General features: G+C 40.1%; 1 pseudogene; it reads right to left on the reverse strand.

The window, feature by feature from the left end:
* The window catches only part of LOC125253927, a 39,072-nt pseudogene extending 20,165 nt beyond the window's left edge, over positions 1–18,907 (reverse strand).
* Between the last annotated feature and the right edge of the window lie 2,552 nt (positions 18,908–21,459).

Here is a 21,459-nt window from a genome sequence, read left to right on the forward strand (position 1 = left end):
ATATGCTCATTCTTTGGTACTGTCATTTTATTGAAAGCATCAATACTAACCTGTAGCAGTTGTTGTTGTATTTATTGTAGCTGGCAAAAACAGTGAGAATGCCAATAGACACACTGTAGGAAAATAAGATCTGAGCTCCAGCCTCCAACCAAACCTACACACAAAGAGCACCTCAATTTCAATATAATAATACTTTAAAAAAAAACAACCTTTTTTTAGATACTTTTATGTTTATTTTGATATATGATTTTTTTGGTAAAGTGTTACATTAGGTGTCTTTAACTACTAAGTAAAAAATTGTTAGGTTAGGTACAATGTACTTATTGTGATGATGTTGTATTGTAAAACACTTTTGCTGCTATTGAGGTGGGATACAGGTAAGGTTTGTTCCCTTTGTCATGTCTGGACGGTTTCCTGTGTCATCTTTTTAGTTCATTGTAGTTCCTGTTGATTACCCCTGATTGTTCCCAGGTGTGTCTTGTTAGCTTGTTACCCCTTGTGTATATATAGCCCTTGTGTTTCTCTTGGTCTTTACTCAATCACTGGATTTATGTAAATGATCCTGTGTCCCTGTTCCCTGCGATCCTTGTGTCCTGGTTCTTGTTTTACTTTTGTGTTTAATAAATAACCCTTGCATTTAGATCCATGTCTCTGACTGCCATCTTATCTGCTGAATGACTGAGCAAAATATAGATCTAGCAGGCGTTTGTCTCATCCTTCTTTGGCAGGGCAAGTGCTCCCTCAATTACCACACCCATGAATTTTTGGACATGGCTCACCACTTTCTGGACAGTTCACTCATTTTATTTTATTGTTCTGGTCTGAATGAACCTGATCAGATCACAACTTTTCTGTGTTGGTCTTTAAGGGCATTTTGTTAATTTGTGGAGCATAATGTTTTGGCTGAGTGTATCCCTCTTCACTGTGGGAAAGGTGGAGGAGGATACCACTGTGACTGCTCAGGGGTCCCCTAAACATTTTGTGTCCCAGGCTCCGATGGCCATGGAACTTGCCTCACCATGAGTCTCAGCACTCACAAGCCCGGTGGTCCTAGTGCTCTCTAACTCGATGGTCCCAAGTCTGGTGGCCCCATGCTCGTAGGTCTCAGTGCTTCCATGCCCAGTGGTCTCAGCTTTTCCAAGCCCAGGGGTCTCAGCACTCCAAAGCCCGGCGGTCTCAATTCTCCCAAGCCCGGTGGTCCTGAAGGTCTTCCCCTTGTCCTTGGCATTTCAAGTGATGACAGCCACCATTTTGTGTGTCTAGGCCACACACACTTCCACTAAGTTTTCGTGCCCCCTGTCGGCCTGGTTACGGCTACGGAGGCCATTACTGAACCCTCTGTGCCACCTGTTGGCTCTGTTAGGGCCAAAAGGGCCAACTAAGTAGTCTCTATGCTCCTTGTCATGACTTGGGAGGTCATCTTTGAACTATGTGTGCTCCCTGTCGGCTCCATTACGGTCACAGAGACCATTCATGAACTTTTTGCTGTGCTCATTGTCGTGGCTACAGAGGCCATCTATGAACTCTTTGTGTCACTTGTCTGCTTTGTTACCACCACAGAGGCCATATCTGAAATCTCTGTCATAGTCACGAAGACCATCCCTGAACTTTCTGACCCTATCTCTGTTCCACCAGGAAAAGAGATAAAAAGGGCCTCTCAGGCCACACCCTGGCTACACCCTGGCTACATCCTGGTCGCCCTCTCTGCTGGCTCTGTCCTTACTCCCTGCTCCTCCTCAGTCTCCAGACTAAATTCCACCTCATGGGCCTGGCCCCCCATCCCTCCCCCAGTTTCTGCTTCTGCTCCACCATCCACCTGGGAGAGGGGTGGGGTGGTTTGGTCATGTCTGGACTCTTATGTTGTTCTGTTGCTGGTGCCATCTTTGAAGTTCTGTAGTTTTTTGAGGAAAGGTACATTCAACAGTGTAATTAGGGGCCAAGCACCTATTATTATTATTCCTCCCCTCTGGGAGTCTATGGCAGCCCTATCAACGGAACATGAGAAAATGATCAAATTTGGCACAATTGTAGATATGTCATTGAATAGTGATTGGACCAAATTTGGAGTCTCTAGAACCAATTCTATAGCACCACCACCAGTTCAAAAATTAACTTTTGAACCATTTTCTCTAGAAAAATCTAATTTAGTACATCTGATTCCTCTCTTCATGCTAATGCCATTCAACATCTTACATTAAGACTCCACCCATTACAGTAGTGGCCATTTTGAAAAGTACAGTATTCAATTTTTTTGCTACTCCTCCTTCAGATTTTGTCCAATTTTGTCCAAAGTTTGATCACATGATCATTGGACCAAGCCACACAGAAATGACAGAACAGATTTTTTAAATTAATCTTTGTTCAAAAGTTATGTCACAAACTTAACGAGGTCGACCCAAAATTGGTTCAGAGGCTGTATTAAAACAAAAATTGGTATGCTTCATCGGAACCAGGATCTGAGGGTCCATGCAAAATTTGGGAACAGCGCCACTTACAGATCTGAAAAATGGCTATTTTGGCCAATAACTTTTGAACACTTTGTCAGAAAATCATGATCCTGGTGTCTATGGATTCCTTGGGTCATGATTTTGTCAACATTGGATGAACCACGTGTCCACCCATTTGAATTCTGTCATAAATTGCAATAACTTTTAAACAATTTGACATATCTTCACAAAAATTAGTACATTATCATCAGAATGTCCTGAAGGTACCTGAGAAGTTTGAACACAGTGCCACCTAGTGTTCCAGAGATATAATGAATTTTGTAAAAACATCTATAAATTTTCAAAACATTGTCCAAAAAATTGTCCAAAAATTTGTATGCTTTGTCATTTTATTCCCTGGCTAATGTCAGTTCTGACGATGTGTGATTTATCATTTTCCTTAAATTAACCTGTTCTCCATTGATGTAAACGAAAAACAGTTTTTTCGCTACTCCTCCAACAAATTTTGTCCAATTTTGTCCAAAATCGCCTCAGATGATCTTTGGACCAAGCCGCACAGAAATGACTGAATGTATTTTTGATATTAATAATAATAATACATTTTATTTAACCCTTAAATGCATACCTCGGGTCTTTAGTGACCCGGGACATCATTCACAAACCTCCTCCTCGTTCATTTTTTAAAGTTAGACATCAACCTTCTTGGTATTCCTCAATCAATTCATTATAAAGAATATAACATGAAAAAAATCATAAAATTATAAAAGAATGCCTATTTTTGTATTCATTTTTTGTAAAAACTGTATAGGGTCGCAAACGACCCGAGGTGTGTATGAGTGTACGTATATTTTTTTCTTCACAACAATAATTGAATCTTAGATGATGGAATAAGTGCAATTCACCTTTATTCCACAAGGTGGCAATGTCTGTTACACAATGATGAAGTGACGACTGATTCAGACAGAAAACGAAATAAGAAGAAAAACATGAAATGGCTCAGCAATTTACTACAGAGCAAGTACTGAACGCAATCAAATATGACTGTCACTGTTACAGGATGAATCTGGTGAAGCTGTTAGCGATTGAAATATTGATTTTGAAGATGTTGAAAATGACATAGTTTTGATAATACGTTTGAGAATGGGCTCATATTCGTGACCTCAAACATAAAACTAGCCTATTATTTGCTGAATTTACTGGGAAATGAGCTCTGACGAGGACAGTGATGATGGCATAAAACATCTGCTCAAACGGAGCCCTTTCAAGCTCCAAAAGGTAACAAAATATGCTTTATTTTATTCTTCTGTAATTGTTACTCTAATATCAGAGGAGTTTTATATTATTGCGACAGGTAGAGATCCTTCCGTGTTAGATATTTATCCGGGTCGATAAAGACCCGAATATGTAAGAATGATTGGTGAAACAGTCATGCATTTAACTGTTAAAGGTGCCTTTCAAAACACTCAAGGACACCGTACAGTAAAATGATAGTCATAAAACAAATTGAGACACAATACAAACAAAGCAACAGCTAACATACAATATTTCAAACTGGTCAGAGAAAGCTAATTTAAATAAGTAAGTTTTAAGACGTGATTTAAAAGTAACCAGACAATCACTTTCTTGTAGAGATTGTGGTAGAGAATTCCAAAGATGAGGAGCAGCACAGCTGAATGCCCTGGATCTCATAGTGACTAAACAAACAGAGGGTACAGCAAGAGAGACAGAAGAGGAAGATCGAAGTGTACGCATCGGAGTGTAGATGTGAAGCAATTCGGAGAGATATGAGGGTGCAAAATTGTGAAGAGCTTTAAAAGTGAGAAGTAGAATCTTGTACTCTACCCAGTGTTGGGGTAGTTACTCAAAGAATGTAATTAGTTACTAGTTACTTCTGTAAATTGTAATGAGATTACTTTACTAGTTACTGCATTTGAAAAGTAACTTCACTACTTATTACTTTACTTTCCTTTTTCTTAATTTACTGTGTAGATACATGGACAAACATCATAGCCCTATCATCACTTAACCTTTCTGCATAGAGTTTATTGTATAAATATTGAACCATATGAAAGAACAATATCCCTGTCTGCACAAAGAAATATGCCTCACCATAAAATCCAGAAACAACAGGATAAAGAAGGCTATGGTGGGGTCATTTTAAAATGGTGTCAACACACAAGTTTCAAAACACAGGCTTTGGGAAACATGAGAACAAAACTATTCTCCTGAGAACAAAACCAGCTTTTTATTAGATTCATGGCAACAACAGAAAAGAAGTGGTCAATGAAAAATATAAAAATAAAGGTCACTTTATCCTATAAAAAATAAATCTTAATTTAAAATGCACTTAAGCCCATAAAAAGGAAATAGAAAATGAAATTAATTAATTAATTAAATAGAAAATTCACGTCATTCCAAAAACCCTCGCCCCGTTTTCTCCTTAGCTCGCTCTCCTCTGCCTCCTGGAGAAGTCCCTTTAAGACAAGTCATTTCACTCGGCGGCCATCTTTGAAACGCCTCTCGGGCATGCAAGTGCAACTCCTATCTCTTTGAATGGGGAAACATCAAATTCTCCAAAGCTGTTTGCCAAGCTTTCGATTAAATTTAATATTTGTAATCACCAATGAAATCTGACAATAACTGTCTCATAATTTTTTTTCCAAACGCTCGAATCATGACAAAAAAACTGTATTTTTTAGGCTGGATCAAGCTAATGCGTATGTGCAGACCTAAATGCGCGTCTCTAGTGCCTCATTTTGGAGGCGCGCGTCTGACTGTTTCTATAGAAACCGGTGCTTCTAACGGCCGCTGCAGTGACGCGATGACTTTACCAGTCAGCGATTGGCTCTTATTTAAAAGGCGGAGCTTATTCCGCCATATTGCGCATTACACTTTCTCCCATTCATAATAATACGAGTGACACGTCTTGTGTTATTCTATAGTCTTTGATGTGGCTTCCAGAGGCGGTAACATACCAAGTCACAAACTTGTCGCCTGGGCATAGTGTGCATTTCACACAAATATTTTTGTCCTTTTGAGCAATAAACTGAAAGTAATGTAAATTTTGCCAGTGGCCGAAATCCCCTGTCTCCGTCTCCATCTCCATTTCCTGCTCCCCTTCGCACCAGCAGCTACGTCAAATCGATCTCTATGGCAACGGCACACATACAGGCACACGCATGCACGCACCACTTAAACAGACAGAACTTTACACACAGGCAAACACGGCTTGGGTAACGCAGGAAAGCACGTTCCTATAGTCTAGTAAAGTAGTGTAGTTAGTTACCAATATTATTAGTGTAATGCGTTACTTTACTTCGTTACCCAAAAAAAGTAATATAGTTACTGTAATCCGTTACTTTGTAACTTGTTACCCCCAACACTGACTCTACCCGGTATTTAACAGGAAGCCAATGTAAATGATAGAGAACAGGAGAGATATGCTCAGTGGAAGAGGTAGTAATTATACGGGTAGCTGAGTTCTGGACCAACTGAAGTTTATGAAGGAGTTTGTGAGGTAACCCAAATAAAAGAGAATTACAGTAATCAATGCGTGAAGTGACTAGAACGTGTACAAGAATGGCTGTGGAATTGGATGTGAGAAATGGACGGAGAGAGCTGATGTTCCGTAGGTGAAAATATGCAGACCAAGTAATATTGTTTACGTGTGTTTCAAAAGACAAAGTACTATCGAGGACGACACCCAGACTCTTAACCTGAGAAGATGGAGAGATTATAGAATTATCAATTGAAATTGAAAAGCTATAGGATTTTGACAAGTTAGATTTAGTGCCAACAAGAAGAACATCTGTTTTATCAGTATTCAACATGAGAAAATTGTGTGAAAACCAGGATTTAATCTCTTCTAAACAATCTGAGAGAGAGGAAGACAGAAGAGTAGAATTTGGCTTGGATGATAAATAGAGCTGGGTGTCATCTGCATAGCAATGAAAACTAATGCCATATTTCCTGAAGATGTAACCAAGGGGTGGTAAGTAAATGATAAATAAAAGAGTGCCCAGAACAGAGCCTTGAGGGACACCAGTGGTAACAGATGAAGAGTATGACCTGAAATTTTTGAGCTGAACAAATTGAGTGCGTCCGAAAGATAGGATCTGAACCAGGAGAGAGGAACACCAGTGATACCTAAGTAATCTATTTAAGAGAACTTGATGGGAAATTGTGTCGAAGGCTGCACTTAAATCAAGTAAGATAAGTATGGTTAATAGTCCAGAATCAGCTGCCATCAGCAGATCATTAACGACTTTTACCATGGCAGTCTCTGTACTATGCAATGGCCGAAAACCAGACTGGAATTTTTCAAACAAGCTATTTTTTAAGAGGTGAGCATGAATCTGAGATGCAACAACTGTTTCCAAGATTTTTGAAAGAAAAGGTAGATTGGATATTGGGCGAAAGTTGGAAAAGTTGTTAGGATCGGCTCCCGGTTTCTTGAGTCTTGGAGTTATAACAGCAACTTTAAAAGATGAAGGAACAATTCCAGAAGTTAGATAAGAATGTATAGTATCGGTTACTATACCAGATAAAGTGGATAAGCAGGCTTTAACCAAGTGAGTAGGGAGTGGATCTAACTGACAGGTGAAAGACTTCAATTGTCGGATGAGACATAATATTTCATCAACAGTTGGAAGTTCGAAACTATAAAATGAAGAGAGAGGTGAGTCATGGTAAAGCAGAAACGGCAGATCACATGCCATGCTATTTTGAGGAGTCAATTGTTGATGTATTTTGTCAATTTTAGTTAAAAAAGGTCATAAATTTGTTACACAAGTCACTAGAGTATAGATGGGAAGGAAGGGTATCAGGAGGCCATAAGATGCCATTTACTGTAGTAAACATGTCAGGGTTCTGCCCTGGCAGCCTTGTCTGTGTTGTCTTTGTTCCATGTCTCTATGTTTTTGTTATTTGTCAGCACATGGCTTTGTCTTTGTTTGTGTTTGCCATGTGCTCCTCTTGTCCTGCCTCCTAGTTTGCTTTCACCACGCCCCCTTGTTTAGTCCTGTCTAGTCCTCGTTTCACTAATTGTGCTCACCTGAACCTTGTGTGCTTTGGTCCCTTTAAATTGTGCTTCCTTCCATCATGTCTTTGCTGGTTTGTTGTGTGTTCACCATGTGTATTGTGCTCATAGATCCTGTCAGTCAGTGATAGATTTAGCTTCCCTTATCTGACTTTCCTTCTTGATAAATTCTATATTTTGCTCTAGTTCTCCAAAGCTTAATTTTTTGGTTTCTTTTGTTTTTGAACTATCCTTTCTTTATTTTAGTTTCATACAAGGGTGTTCTCTTGCTTTAATTTGTGTTTGCTAGTTTCAGTCATTTACTTTTATTTTGTTTCTCTAGTCTTAGTTTTCTGCTTCAGAATTTGTTGCCTCATGTTTTATTTTATTAACCCTCTCTTGTGCCTTGCCTGTTTGTCTTGTGTCTTGCCTATTGTTTGAGTCTTGTCTGTTCCTGCCCTCCTCTGGCCTGTGTCCCGAGTTTGCTTGGCCCCTGTAGACTGCCTGGCAGCCAAGACTGGAACTACTTGAGAGAGCCGCATCAAGCCTTGAGTTCCCTGTATTCCTGTCTGGTTCTTCCCATCTTCATGCCACCTGGTCTTGCTTCCTATAAGCTGTCCTCAAGTCTGTTGTCACCTTAGTCTGACTTCAGTGATCATCCTCCCTGCCTGTCATCGTGTCGCCTGCCCTGCTGTTTGACCGTGTCACACCTAAATCTCCTTGTTGTGCCTTGTCTTTAGTGTTGTAATAAAATCCCTTAACTGTTCATTCTGCACCTGGGTCCTCACTCCTGCAAAAACCTGACAAAACAAGGATCTGGTGTTCCCTTCATCTGACCTAATTATAGCAGAATAATAATTGGATTTAGCGGTCAAAAGAGCATTCTTGTAGGAGAGCATGTGATCTGCATACATCTCTTTATGAATAGTAAGTCCAGTTTTAATGCATAGACGTTCCAAGCGACATCCCTTAGTTTTAAGTTGCCTCAGTTCGGATGTAAACCAAGGTGCAGAATGAGAAAAATATACAGTCCGAGTTTTTAGAGGTGCAAGCTTATCGAACACACTATGCAGTCCCTCATTATAGTGGGAGACTAAGTCATCTGGAGTAGAAAATACATCTCTCATGAGGAAATTATCAAGCCCAGCAGAGAGAGCAGATATATCAATGTTCTTAACATTCCGAAATGAGATGGAATGACCCATTTTGATTTTTTCTACCATTAAGTTAACACTGAATGATATAAACTTGTGATCTGATATGGGCAAGTCTGATGCTAGACAGTTAGAAAGGGTTACACCAGAGCAGCAAATAAGGTCAAGAGTGTGACCTTTACAGTGGGTCGGAAAATCAACAAATTGTTGTATTCCAAAACTGTCAAGACATGATATAAAATCTCTGGTGAGAGTGTTATTGACATTATCCATGTGTATATTAAAATCGCCCAATATAATAACATTGAGATGCAGAACACAGTATAGTTAAAAATACAGAAAAGTCATTAAAAAAAATTAGAATTGCTCCTGGGCGGGCAATAGACAGTAGCTATAACAGTAGGAACAGGTCCGTTAATATTCACTACCGTTCCTGAGATATTTGTCTCTGAATGTGACCTTGCCTCTGTTTGTTTTCCTATGCTAGTTAGCTTAACATACTAATAGGTTATTTAGTAAAAAAATATTCTGTTCCAGATATTGAGTGTTTCCTACAATGATTTAAACTAAAATTAATAAATATAACACGTGGTGCATTTTAATAAAAAATGTTCATTATGAGCTCATCGTCACATGAACTACTGAACTTTGGCTGGTGTGTGAAAGTGTCTGCCCAGTGGCGCAATGAGATAAGTGACAGTCACCTGATCCAAGTCCTGTGTGGGGCAACTTTATACATTTTTTTGTAATGTGTCATTTCAATTCCTTTATTATCCCAATAAGCATTGTACTAGTATTTCTTCTTCTGATTACAAATAAATCTATTTTTGTTCATTCTGTGTTCATTTTCATCTCAGCTTCTAGTCATTTTTTTCCTGCTCCGCATTGTGCTACAACTTATACATTTTTCTTATTTCTTATTCTGTTCATTTTGAGTTCATTCTCACCTCTACTTCTGAACCAGCATTTTTTCATGTATGTTCAATTTCTGCTGTTTTTGCTCTTCCTGCTCTGCACTGTGCTACAACCCAAACATTTTTCTCATTATTTCTTATTTAATTTTTCTCATTATTTCTTATTTTCGATGCCTTCTGTGCTTGGCCCCCAATTGCTGCTTGCAGCTATATTTATAGATGTAATTGCTGAAATTAATTACATGCAGGTATTTTTTTTTTAAATTATAAATACAACATAAAAACCTATATGTACACAATAACTGCATTGTATCAAAATATTAATTTAAATGTTAGTACATAGTTAAAGACACTTAATATAAAATTCAACCTGTTTTTTTTTTTTATGTGAAAAATGTAGTGATGTATTAAAAAATGTTAAATACTAAATATTAAAATATTTTAATGTATTAAAATGTGATCTAGTAATTGTCTTTAGGCTATATGTTGTTATTAGGTCTGTCAGATCTGCTTCTGTGTTTTGTGCTCTGTGGTACTTTTAAGTTTTCTCAGTTCCTATAATTTCTGTGTTCATTCCTGTGTCCTGTTCCTGTGGCCATGATTGTAGTTTTCCTGGTTGATTAGTCTTCTCCAGGTGTTTGCTATTCCTTGTGGTCCTTGTTTTCCCAGTGTTAGTTTTCCTGGTTGATTAGTCTTCTCCAGGTGTTTCCTATTCCTTGTGGTCCTTGTTTTCCCAGTGTTATTTTATTCCTGCTTTATATTCATTTTTGTTTGTTTCATTAAAACTCTGATCCTCACCTCTGCCTGCAGACTTTGATTCCTCCGTTCCCTGACAGTGTCACGTTTGCTGAGTTAAGCACACAACAAGATGAAGAAGAATCCAAAATAAACAATCTCTAATTGTATAACCCTACAAACATGCAGGAGATCTTAGGAGCAAAACTATAGAACACTAAACATAAACAACACCAGACCAAGAAACTGAGAAAACCAAGGGTATGTGATGATAACGCTGTTATAAATGTGTTTACTGTTTATTTACCTTCTGGTGGGGGGAGATGTCCGGGATGGGGGTAGTTAGGGGGAAGGGGAATGTGCGCGGTGGGAGAGAGAGGGAGAAAAGAACCAAGGAGTTGTAGTGAGATGTTCAGGGAAATATAGACTGTCTCCTTTGCGTTTTGTTGTTTTTGGGGAAGTTGGGACGCCTCCTGATACCTGTGTTTTAGGTTATAAATGTTCAGGAAATAAACAACGGCCTTTAGGTGTTTGTGAATTGGATCTCCATCTCCTGTACTTCTTATGGGAGAGTGCACGACACTACAGGCATATAAAGCAGGGAGATAATGAGTAGAACATAACTAATTAAAGGGATAGTTCACCCAAAAATGAAAATTCTGTCAGTAATTACTAGGGGTGTGACGAGATCTCGTGGCACGAGATCTCGCGAGACTAAACTGTGACGAGATTTCTCGTCGAGGCGAAAAGTAGTCTCGTGATGTTGCCATGACAGAGTGTTAGGATGATTAGGAAAGAATATGCCACCGCTACGTTTACATTTTGCCTCCACTGTCGTTTTGCTTTGTATTTAAATAAAAAAAAAACATTTAATTCAGTTGGATAACGGTCGCCGCCGCTCCATATTTACAGAGTACGCGCGACCGTTTAAAAGTGAAAGTAAACGCGTGCGCGCATTCAAACGTGATTTCAATACCCCGCATTTTGAAAGCGGCTCACTGATGAATACAGATAAGTTATCTCTCAATATGAAAGCTATTTTAGGCTGGGCAGTGTAGTTGTAACCATCTCTCAGCTCTGTATCAAAGAAAAAATTTGGTCTTATTTGATCTTTGAATATTGAGAGAGTGCGATTATGGTTGCACTTATTGTAAAGTGTTACCATAAAAATGAATAACAGTTTTCTCTTCTTATTATTTACTAGTACAAACAATAAGGTTTCATTTGTTAACATTAGTTAATGCACTGTGAACTATCATGAACTGACAATGAATGACTATTTTTATCAACTAACAAAGATTAATAAATACTGTAGCAAATATATTGCTTGTTGTTAGTTGATGTTGGTTAATACATTAATGTTAATAAATGAGACCTTATTGTAAAGTGTTACCATTTTTATTTATACTGTTTTTATTTCTGTGATCAGATTGCGGAGAGGAGTTCAGTTAGGAGGTCAAAAGCTGTAGAAGCTCATAATTCATGTACAGTAAGATCTGAAGAGACTGAAATCATACAGAAGAGAAGTCAGTCAGTTGAGTTAGTGGCAAAACCTTTTACATTACTTGAGTATTGTTGTCTTTTACTGCATATGATAATTCAGTCTCAGAAAGTAGAACTGAAATGACATTCATTACAAAATGATTAGTTAAAACATTTCAAATACACCTGCAGAATATTTTTTCTAGTCATGTATTTCGCCATCTTGTCTCGTCTTGTGAACTCAATCTCGAGTCTCGTCTCGTCTCGTGAGATACTGGTCTCGTCACACCCCTAGTAATTACTCACCCTCATGTTGATACAACCATGTAAGTCTTTCTTTCATCTTCGGATCACAAATTAATATTTTTGTGATTAAATATGAGCGGTGGAATACTCCTCCATTGGCTTTAAGGGGGCCCAAACTTGTCTGTCCAGAAAGTCAGTGAAGAAAATGTTTAAATAGTCCATGCCACTACAGTGGCTCAACCGTACGTTTCTCAAGCGACGATAATAACTTTAGTGCGAAAAAACAAACAAAAGAACGACTTTATTCAACTATTCATTTTCTCTCTTGTAGGCCTCTGACGTTAGTTCACGAGATCTCGCATGCGCGAGAACTAAACTGACGACGGTCTTCTTCTACTACTACTTGTTACTGGCTGCTCAGCGCGCGCGTTCACCTGCTTGTAAACAAAGTTTAGCGCTTCCGGCTATGCCAGCACTTCATCTTGAACACTAGGTGGTGGTAATACTCCTAAGGAGTGAGCAGCCAGTAACGAGTAGTAGTAGAAGAAGACCGTCGTCAGTTTAGTTCTCGCGCATGCGTCATGGAGCTCTCATGAACTAACGTCAGAGGCCTACAAGAGAGAAAATGAATAGTTGAATAAAGTCGTTCTTTTGTTTGTTTTTTTCGCACGAAAAGTATTATCGTCGCTTGAGAAACGTACGGTTGAGCCACTGTAGTGGCATGGACTATTTAAACATTTTCTTCACGGACTTTCTGGACGGACAAGTTTGGGCCCCCTTAAAGCCAATGGAGGAGTATTCCACCGCTCATATTTAATCACAAAAATATTAATTTGTGATCCGAAGATGAAAGAAAGACTTACATGGTTGTATCAATATGAGGGTGAGTGATTACTGACAGAATTTTCATTTTTGGGTGAACTATCCCTTTAACAGGTGTGGGAACTAATTAACAGCCAGGGAAACTAACTAGGGAACTAAGGAAAACAGGAACAGAGCAAACTAAAACAGGAGATATGCATTACAGTATGCAACCCTGGAAGGAGTGTCCCCATGCAGTCCAACTGAGAAAGGAGGGAGGGGGCTCTGGAGGAGAACATGGAACAGGAGAAGGGCAGGAGACAAGTACAGGTGACACTGGGAGAAACCAGGGTGGTGATGACCATGGGAGGAGCCAAGAGCAGGAATAGCCAGGCGGGGACCCAGAGCGCAGCCAAAATGAAAGCCCAATGGCGGAGTTGATGGAGGGAGGAACCATGTGTGGGGTTTTGGCTGTCGACACCAGGAGGCTGACCGATGGAGACAAGGCTGATGGAGGTGGAGCCCTGGACTAGGGCTGCACGATATATCGCATGAGGTTGTCACGCGCATTTCGTCAGTAAAGCCGGTTGCCTGATTACCGCTAAATCGCCATCACCTGCTTTCAAATGGAGCGCCATTTAATAGACAGAGCCGTAGATCACTGAAAAGCCACGCAATATCGCGTTCGTTATCGAAGGCGATTCATCTGCGATATGAATGCGATATTGCATGGTTCTTCAGTGATCTACGGTTCTGTCTATTAAATGCCGCTCCATTTGAAAGCAGGTGATGTCGATTTAGCGGTAATCAGGTAACTGGCTTTACTGACGAAATGCGCGTGACAATCTCATGCGATATATCGTGCAGCCCTACCCTGGACACAGACAGAGAGCAGATGGGACTGTGGGCAACACCGATGGTCCTGGAGGCCGAGGCGGAGACGCTGTGACGAGTGTCCGATTTGGAGCCAGGGTGCCTGAGGACTGAGGTGGAGCCGGAGGGAAGGCAGAGCCAGATGGAGCCGAAGGTGTGGAGAGACAGAGCGAAGTGGACAGCTCGGAAGTCCATGGCACAGGCATGGCGACATCTAAGCAAGGCAAAACCAGAGGGACAAGGGAGTCTGGTGGGGCCATAAGGACGATGGTATCTGGTGGAGCTGAGGGAGGGAGTGGAGTGACAAGATCAGTGGCTGAAGGCTGAGCTGGGGGATCAACAGGGGATCCACTTGCCTGGACAAAGCTGGAGACCTGAAGACCTGAGGCAAATCCACAAAATATAGTGGCATTAGAGGAGATGACAAGGGCTGAAGGGAACCAGTGGAGGCAGGGCTGATGAACTGGCTGACTTTTGAAGAGGAGGCCGGAGAGGGAGGCTGGGCAGGAACTCTGGAGACACGTGAGACTTTAAGCTGGGTGGAATCAGTGGGAACACAGGAGACTCTGAAATGGGTGGAAACACTGGAGACTTTGAGCTGGATGTGACCAGTGGGGATGGGAGATTAAGGTAAGCATCCTCTTCTAAGTCATCATAAAAACAGTTTGCAGAGGCCAGCTGCAGCTCACCCTCAGTGCTGGGAGTGTGGGCGGGGTCTTCCTCCATTCATGGGAACTACACCAATAGTCCCATGGCCACATAGATCAGACTCTCCTCAGGGCTCAGGCTCTGAGGCCATGGTAGGCTCAGTCCTCATGTCTAATTCTTTAGCGGCTAATTCCTCTCGAGGACCATTCTCTGAGAGTCGTCGGGATAGTTTGTTAGGCACACCAGATCCAAAATGTCCCCAGTGTGGTCCTCCAGAGAATGGTCCAGGAAGGTCCATTTGTGAGGGGGGAGAGGAAAAAAGTAGAATCCAAAATAAACCATTCTTAATCATAAAATCCAAACAAACACACAGGAGATCTTAGGAGCAAAACTATAGAACGCAAAACATTAACATTATCGGACCAAGAAACTGAGAAAACCAAGGGTAAATAAAGCAGGGAGATAATGAGTACATAAGAAACAGGTGTGGGAACTATTTAACAGCCAGGGAAACTAACTAGAGAACTAAGGAACACAGGAACAGAGCAAATCGTGTGAAAATGAAACTAAAACAGGACATAACAGTTACAGGTAGAAGGAAGATGGTTGATTACCTGTTGGTCAGCGAGACGGGCCGGCACAGGGTACAGGTAAAACATAACCCCCTGCAGAGCTCCAGGAAGAGTCAACCCACGAATCAGCAACACCAGTAGCATCACATAAGGAAAAGTGGCTGTGAAATACACCACCTAAGTTTCAGGCACAATACAAGAAAGGGACACATTAATTTGATGCCAAAAAATGAAATAATTGATGTTACCAATTGAGATTGTTGTTGTCCTTCTCCCACATAGCTGAAACATATTTGTTCTCTCCTGCACACCTACTATACACTTAAAAGTAAACCAATGTAAGCAATGTGACAAAATGCTAATTTAATTTCTTACCAATAACCAGGACTAATATTGACTTTATGGAAAGTAATAGATAAATATAGTGACATTCTTGCACACCTTGCCTGTAGATTTGACTCCTTTCCAGATACAGAAATAACATATGATCCACATTGCAATGAGACACAGAAGAATCTCCCAGTTGATCTTACCGACCTCTTCAATACCCCCAGAGAGCACCAGCACTCTTTTTCTGTAAAGAGAGACACATACAATTTTTCTTTTGTTGTTATGAAAAAAGTTTAAAATTAATTTGCTTAACCTTTCTGTTTTATATGATATTCTGATTATATGACCCCAGACCCTCTTTAAGTAGTGAAAAAAACATATCCATCATTATTATTATTGTGCGAGCTTCAGGGGCGCTCAAAGGGTTCGGTTAGGCACTAGTAGAGATGGCGGTGAGAGTTTCCGGTTAGAGAAATTCTTAATCATTCACTCACAGGAACAACAAACATGCAGAAGTACGAATTCTGGTGCAAAGAACAAGTCAGCTTTCCCACCGATACAATGCCTCCTGATACTGACATGTCCCGACTTGCCCAGACAATAATAAAAGATATATACATAAAGATACCTCTAGGGGGCATCGTTGGGCTTTCATACAATTATTATTATTATTTTTATCCTGAGATTTAAAGAAAATATATTTTCAAAAATGTAATTTTGACTTAATGATAATGTGTCTGATATCCACTATGAAGCGACTGTAGATAAGTATAGAATATGTACAACAATATTTTATATATATATATATATATATATATATATATATATATATATATATATATATATACACACACACACTACATTGGTAGTGGTATTGGGACGCCTGCCTTTACGTGCACATGAACTGTAATGACATCCCATTCTTAATCTGTAGGGTATAATATAGAGTGGGCCCACCCTTTGCAGCTATAACAGCCTTAACTCTTCTGGGAAGGCTTTCCACAAGGTTTAGGAGTGTGTTTATGGGAATTCATTCTTCAAAAACAGCCCCACACCATAATCCCCCCTCCACCAAACTTTACACTTGGCACAATGCAGTCAGGCAAGTACTGTTCTCCTGGCAACCGCCAAACCCAGACTCGTCCATCGGATTGCCAGACAGAGAAGTGTGATTCTTCACTCCAGAGAACACGTCTCCGCTGCTCTAGAGTCCAGTGACGGCATGCTTTACAACCCTGCATCTGACGCGCTTTACAACCCTGCATCCGACGCTTTGCATTGCACTTGGTGATGTAAGGCTTGGATGCAGCTGCTCGTCCATGAAGCTCTCTACACACTATTCTTGATAGACACAAACTTTGTGTGGCCTAATCTGAAGGCCAAACAAAGTTTGGAGGTCTGTAGCTATTGACTCTGCAGAAAGTTGGTGACTTCTGAACTCTGTGCGCCTCAGCATGCGCTGACCCCACTCTGTGATGTTACGTGGCCTATCACTTCATGGCTGAGTTGCTGTTGTTCCCAACTGCTTCCACTTTGTTATGATACCACTAACAGTTGACGGTGTAATATTTAGTAGTGAGGAAATTTTACAAATGGACTTATTGCACAGGTGGTAGGAATTCACTGAGCTCCTGAGAGCGATCCATTCTTTCACAAATGTTTGTAAAAGCAGTCTGCATGCCTAGGTGCTTGATTTTATACACCTGTGGCCATGGAAGTGATTGGAACACCTGAATTCAATGATTTGGAGGAGTGTCCTAATACTTTTGGCAATATAGTGTATATATATATATATATATATATATATATATATATATCTACACACACACACACACACACACACACATATATATATATATATATATATATATATATATATATATATATATATATATATATATATATATATATTTGTGCAATTAAAAATGAATTTGGTTATTTTTGTATTTCATCACTTTTATGAAATGCACACACATACATTGTAGGAAATGGAGGGGTTAATAATACAACTTAAACACATTTATTTTATAATTATTTTTACTATTGACACCCTTTAATCATTGTGGTCCCTGTGACCCCAACCTATGAGGAAGTGCAGTGGATCTCAACAGAAAAAAAGGTTGATTACTATAAAATTTGCTAACGCAGAATGTTCATGCAAGACTGTATCATAATTTGTATTTATTTACACCCAGAACTCAGTAGCTGCAGGTGTTTAATTAATTAGAGATGTCTGGTTGATGGTAAAATTCTTTGCAGCAAGATTTACACAGTCATCTAAGACAGGGGAAAAATATTGAGATATTCATCAGATGGCACTTATTGTTTATAGTTTTAATGTTACTTTTGTTTATTTATTATTTAGATTATCACCTGTGTTCCAGGTGTTGTCACAGCTGGCCCATGGCAGTTGGGAGCTGAAAGAGAAGAAGAGGTAGAAAAGTGCCCATGCCAGAATGATGATGTAATACATGCAGCTGTACAGAAGAATCAGTTGTCCTGCATAGCCAATACCTGACAAAAGCAAACAAAAACACTGACTAGAAGAGAATCAAAAAGAGAAAAATAATGAGAGAGTTAAAGGATGATTTACCCAGTTCAAATGAATATCTGTTGCTCTTAATCTATATGCACTTTGAGTTTTGGTTCTTTCCACTGATTATTTATTAAACCAGATGGTTTCTTTTGAAGTTGTTTTTTACTGGATCAAATGTTCATATTCTTCATTTAAATAAAAAATAAAATAGCTGATATAATGAAATAAATGGTTTTAAGTCACACTTTATTTTAAGGTGTCCTTTTTACTGTGTAATTATACATTTAAATACTGAGTAATATTAATTAATAACATATACGTAGTACAGAATTAGGATTAGGAATAAGACTTGGAATAGGGTTAGTTGCATGTAATTACTCATAATTTACTGATATTACTGGAGTAAGTGCATGTAACATATGTAAGTGTTTCTTTGCCACTGTGACGTGTATACAACTGCTTGACATTCAAAGTGTTTTCATACAAAAAGATTAGATTTAGCAACACATTTAAGCCATTCCCACAGGTAAGGGAAATCACACCTTAAGTTTAATACTTAAGGGAAAAACTTGAGGTGAATATTCCAATTCAGTAGGTACTCAGTACTCAGTTAAGGGTTAAAGATTTCATAAAAAAAAGTTTAAATCTTTTATAAAGAGATGTGTTGTTTCTACAACTCTCACCCTCAACCAGTGGACAGAGGCGATGCCAACATGTAATGCTCCCTTCCTGTGTGTACTGTCCCATTGCAGTATCTAGTAAGAACAGAGGCATCCCACAGGTAACAACAAACACCATGTAGGGTATCAGGAATGCTCCTGAGAACACACCAGTACAATACATAAAATACCACTGAACACAAAATACCACAAAACACATAATACCACTGAAAGAATTCTAAGTGCATGAATGTATTGGTTCGCTGCTGGTTTCATACCTCCTCCATACTTGTAGCAGAGGTAAGGAAACCTCCACACGTTACCCAGTCCAATCACATTCCCTGCCACAGCCAGAAGAAACTCTGCTTTGCTACCCCAGTGCCCTCTCTCCTCTATTTGTCCATCTATTCTGTCCATTCCACACAGTTTTCACACGTTTCCACAAAGGTCCAGGCTGCCCTAAATCTGCAGTGGTGGTTGAAGTACTGAAATCTGGTTAGTTAAAAGTTTATACAAATACGTCAAGCTATTTATTGACTGACCCCCCCACCCACCCCAGCTGAACTGGCAGCCTCATTTACATTATTTTAGAGAAAAAAGAAAGAAAAAAAACAAACAAAGAAAAAAAACAAAACAAGAAAAGTTAGTTGATCAGTATAATAAAAATTGGTAACACTTTAGAATACTGATCCTTGTTTAATAAATAACTACACAGGAAGCAATTAGTAACACATTATTAACACTCTAGTAACTACTATTAACTAACAAGAAGATCATGGTAACCCACTATAGTAATTACTTAAATGTTACCAAATACATCATAAGGAATTACTGTACAAAACTGTACAAAAACCTCAAAAGTTTACAATGACTTCAGTAGTTACTAGAGTTATCATGTTTTTCACTTTAGAATACTGATCCAATTAATTAATAATTCCTTCTGAAGGATTTGGTAATACTTCAGTCAGTGTTACCAAGACCTTTACTTTAGAATTAATTATACATTATGCATCATTCATGTTAATTATGAACCTGTATATAGTAGTTCTGAGTAGTTCTCTGGGAGGTATGAAAAAATAGTAGTTACTGATTAGCTAATAGTGAACTATCACCTTCAAATGAGCACTATTACTTACTAATTAATTAATCAGAGTTTCTTGTTAATTACTAGAGTGTTAATAATGCATTACTCATTTGTTCCTGTGTATTTATTTATTAATGAAGGATCAGTATTCTAAAGTGTTACCAATTAAATCAAAAAGGAGAAACATAAATGTGGAGGATTCCCTTCAGTTCTCTGCCCCAGAAATGTGAGTCAACCACTCGATGATGTAAATTAAAGTTATTTATTTTAGTTAAACAAAGAAAATGGAAGCGCTTAGGAAAGGGTCTAGCCAAAACAACAAACAAATGGGTTACTAACTATTGGAAGGAGAACTAAATGACCTTCAGTATACAGGTAAAAGAAAGAAATAAACTACATAAGCTTCTCTCCACTCCCTGAATAACCAAAAACATTGGATAAACGTATTAGAAAAGAAAAAGTGGCACCCTCTCAGTTCAGTACATGGAAAAGACATACAGTGAGTTTCAAACTCCATTGTTTCCTCCTTCTTATATAAATCTCATTTGTTTAAAAGACCTCCGGAAAACAGGCGAATCTCAACATAACACAGACTGTTACGTAACAGTCGGGATCATTAATATGTACGCCCCCAATATTTGCATATGCCAGCCCATAATTGAGGCATTACACAAGGGCAGGACGTCTGGATGTGCACAGCTGAATAATCAGACTAGGTAAGCAAGCAAGGAAAACAACGAAAAATGGCAGATGGAGCAATAATAACGTCTCGGTTACAAAGGTAACCCTCGTTCCCTGAAGGAGGGAACGGAGACGTACGTCGGACAGACCGACGAATAGGAATCTCGCTAGAGAGGCCAATCTACTTCGAGTGTAACTAAAACGAGCCAATGCACATTGGCATGCAATCATATGCATCAGCTGCTCGCCTCGCAGCGCGGGTATATAATGAGCAGCAGGTGCGTTGCATCTTCAGGTTTTCGCTGAGGAGCCGAACCGGATAGGCAGCAGCATCAGCGGGGTACAGCGACTGTGGCGACGGGATGTACGTCTCCGTTCCCTCCTTCAGGGAACGAGGGTTACCTTTGTAACCGAGACGTTCCCATTCAGTCGGTCACGTTCGACGTACGTCGGACAGACCGACGAATAGGAATCCCTACCAAAGCGCCACAGGAGCTGCCCCCTTCCAGCGCTCTGTAGTAAGCCACCTGAACCCCCTTGCCTGAGGATGGTGGGACAGGGCTAACACAGAGAGAGTCGATCACTGCTGTTCCCCAAAACCCATTCAGTGAGACTATTGGATAACGCTGGGAAAGCGTACCCTTTCGCTGGGAAAGGAACGCTGCGGAAGCCACATCCTTCCCCGAAGGAGTTATGTGGAGAAGTACATATGGACTAACCCTGTAGGGCTGTGCTACATATGGAAGAGCTGGGGTGACTCCAACCCGATGAAGGGTAGGTTCTCCCAGAGGGAAAGACACGGGCTTCGTTTAGGAGCAACCGTGGAACCAACCATATGGGATCCCCGTAGGGTCACACATATGGAACCCAGCCTAAACCCGGTTCTCAAGGATACAACGGAGTATAGGCCTGGCGCCAGACGCTCCGCCACGTCGGCTGCCGAAGGGATATCGGAGGACTCGACAGGGTCTGCCTTGTAGGGACTCTCTGGAGAAAAGAAGCGCATGTAGCGCAGCAAGCCGACACTAAGCCGGGGCCTCTCCATGCCTCTGACCTGTGGCGAGAACACGGGAGGAGACCGGCTCGACACGAAGGCTATAGTATCTAGCGAACGTGTAGGTGTCGCCCAGCCCGCAGCTCTACAAATGTCTGTCAGCGAGGCGCCACGAGCCAGCGCCCAGGAGGATGCGACACCTCTCGTGGAGTGAGCATGCAACCTGAGCGGGCAGGGCACGCCCTGAGCTTGGTAAGCCAGGGCGATTGCATCCACTATCCAGTGG

The sequence above is a fragment of the Megalobrama amblycephala genome, linkage group LG19 (genome assembly GCF_018812025.1).
Source record: "Megalobrama amblycephala isolate DHTTF-2021 linkage group LG19, ASM1881202v1, whole genome shotgun sequence".
NCBI classification, from domain to species: Eukaryota; Metazoa; Chordata; class Actinopteri; order Cypriniformes; family Xenocyprididae; genus Megalobrama; species Megalobrama amblycephala.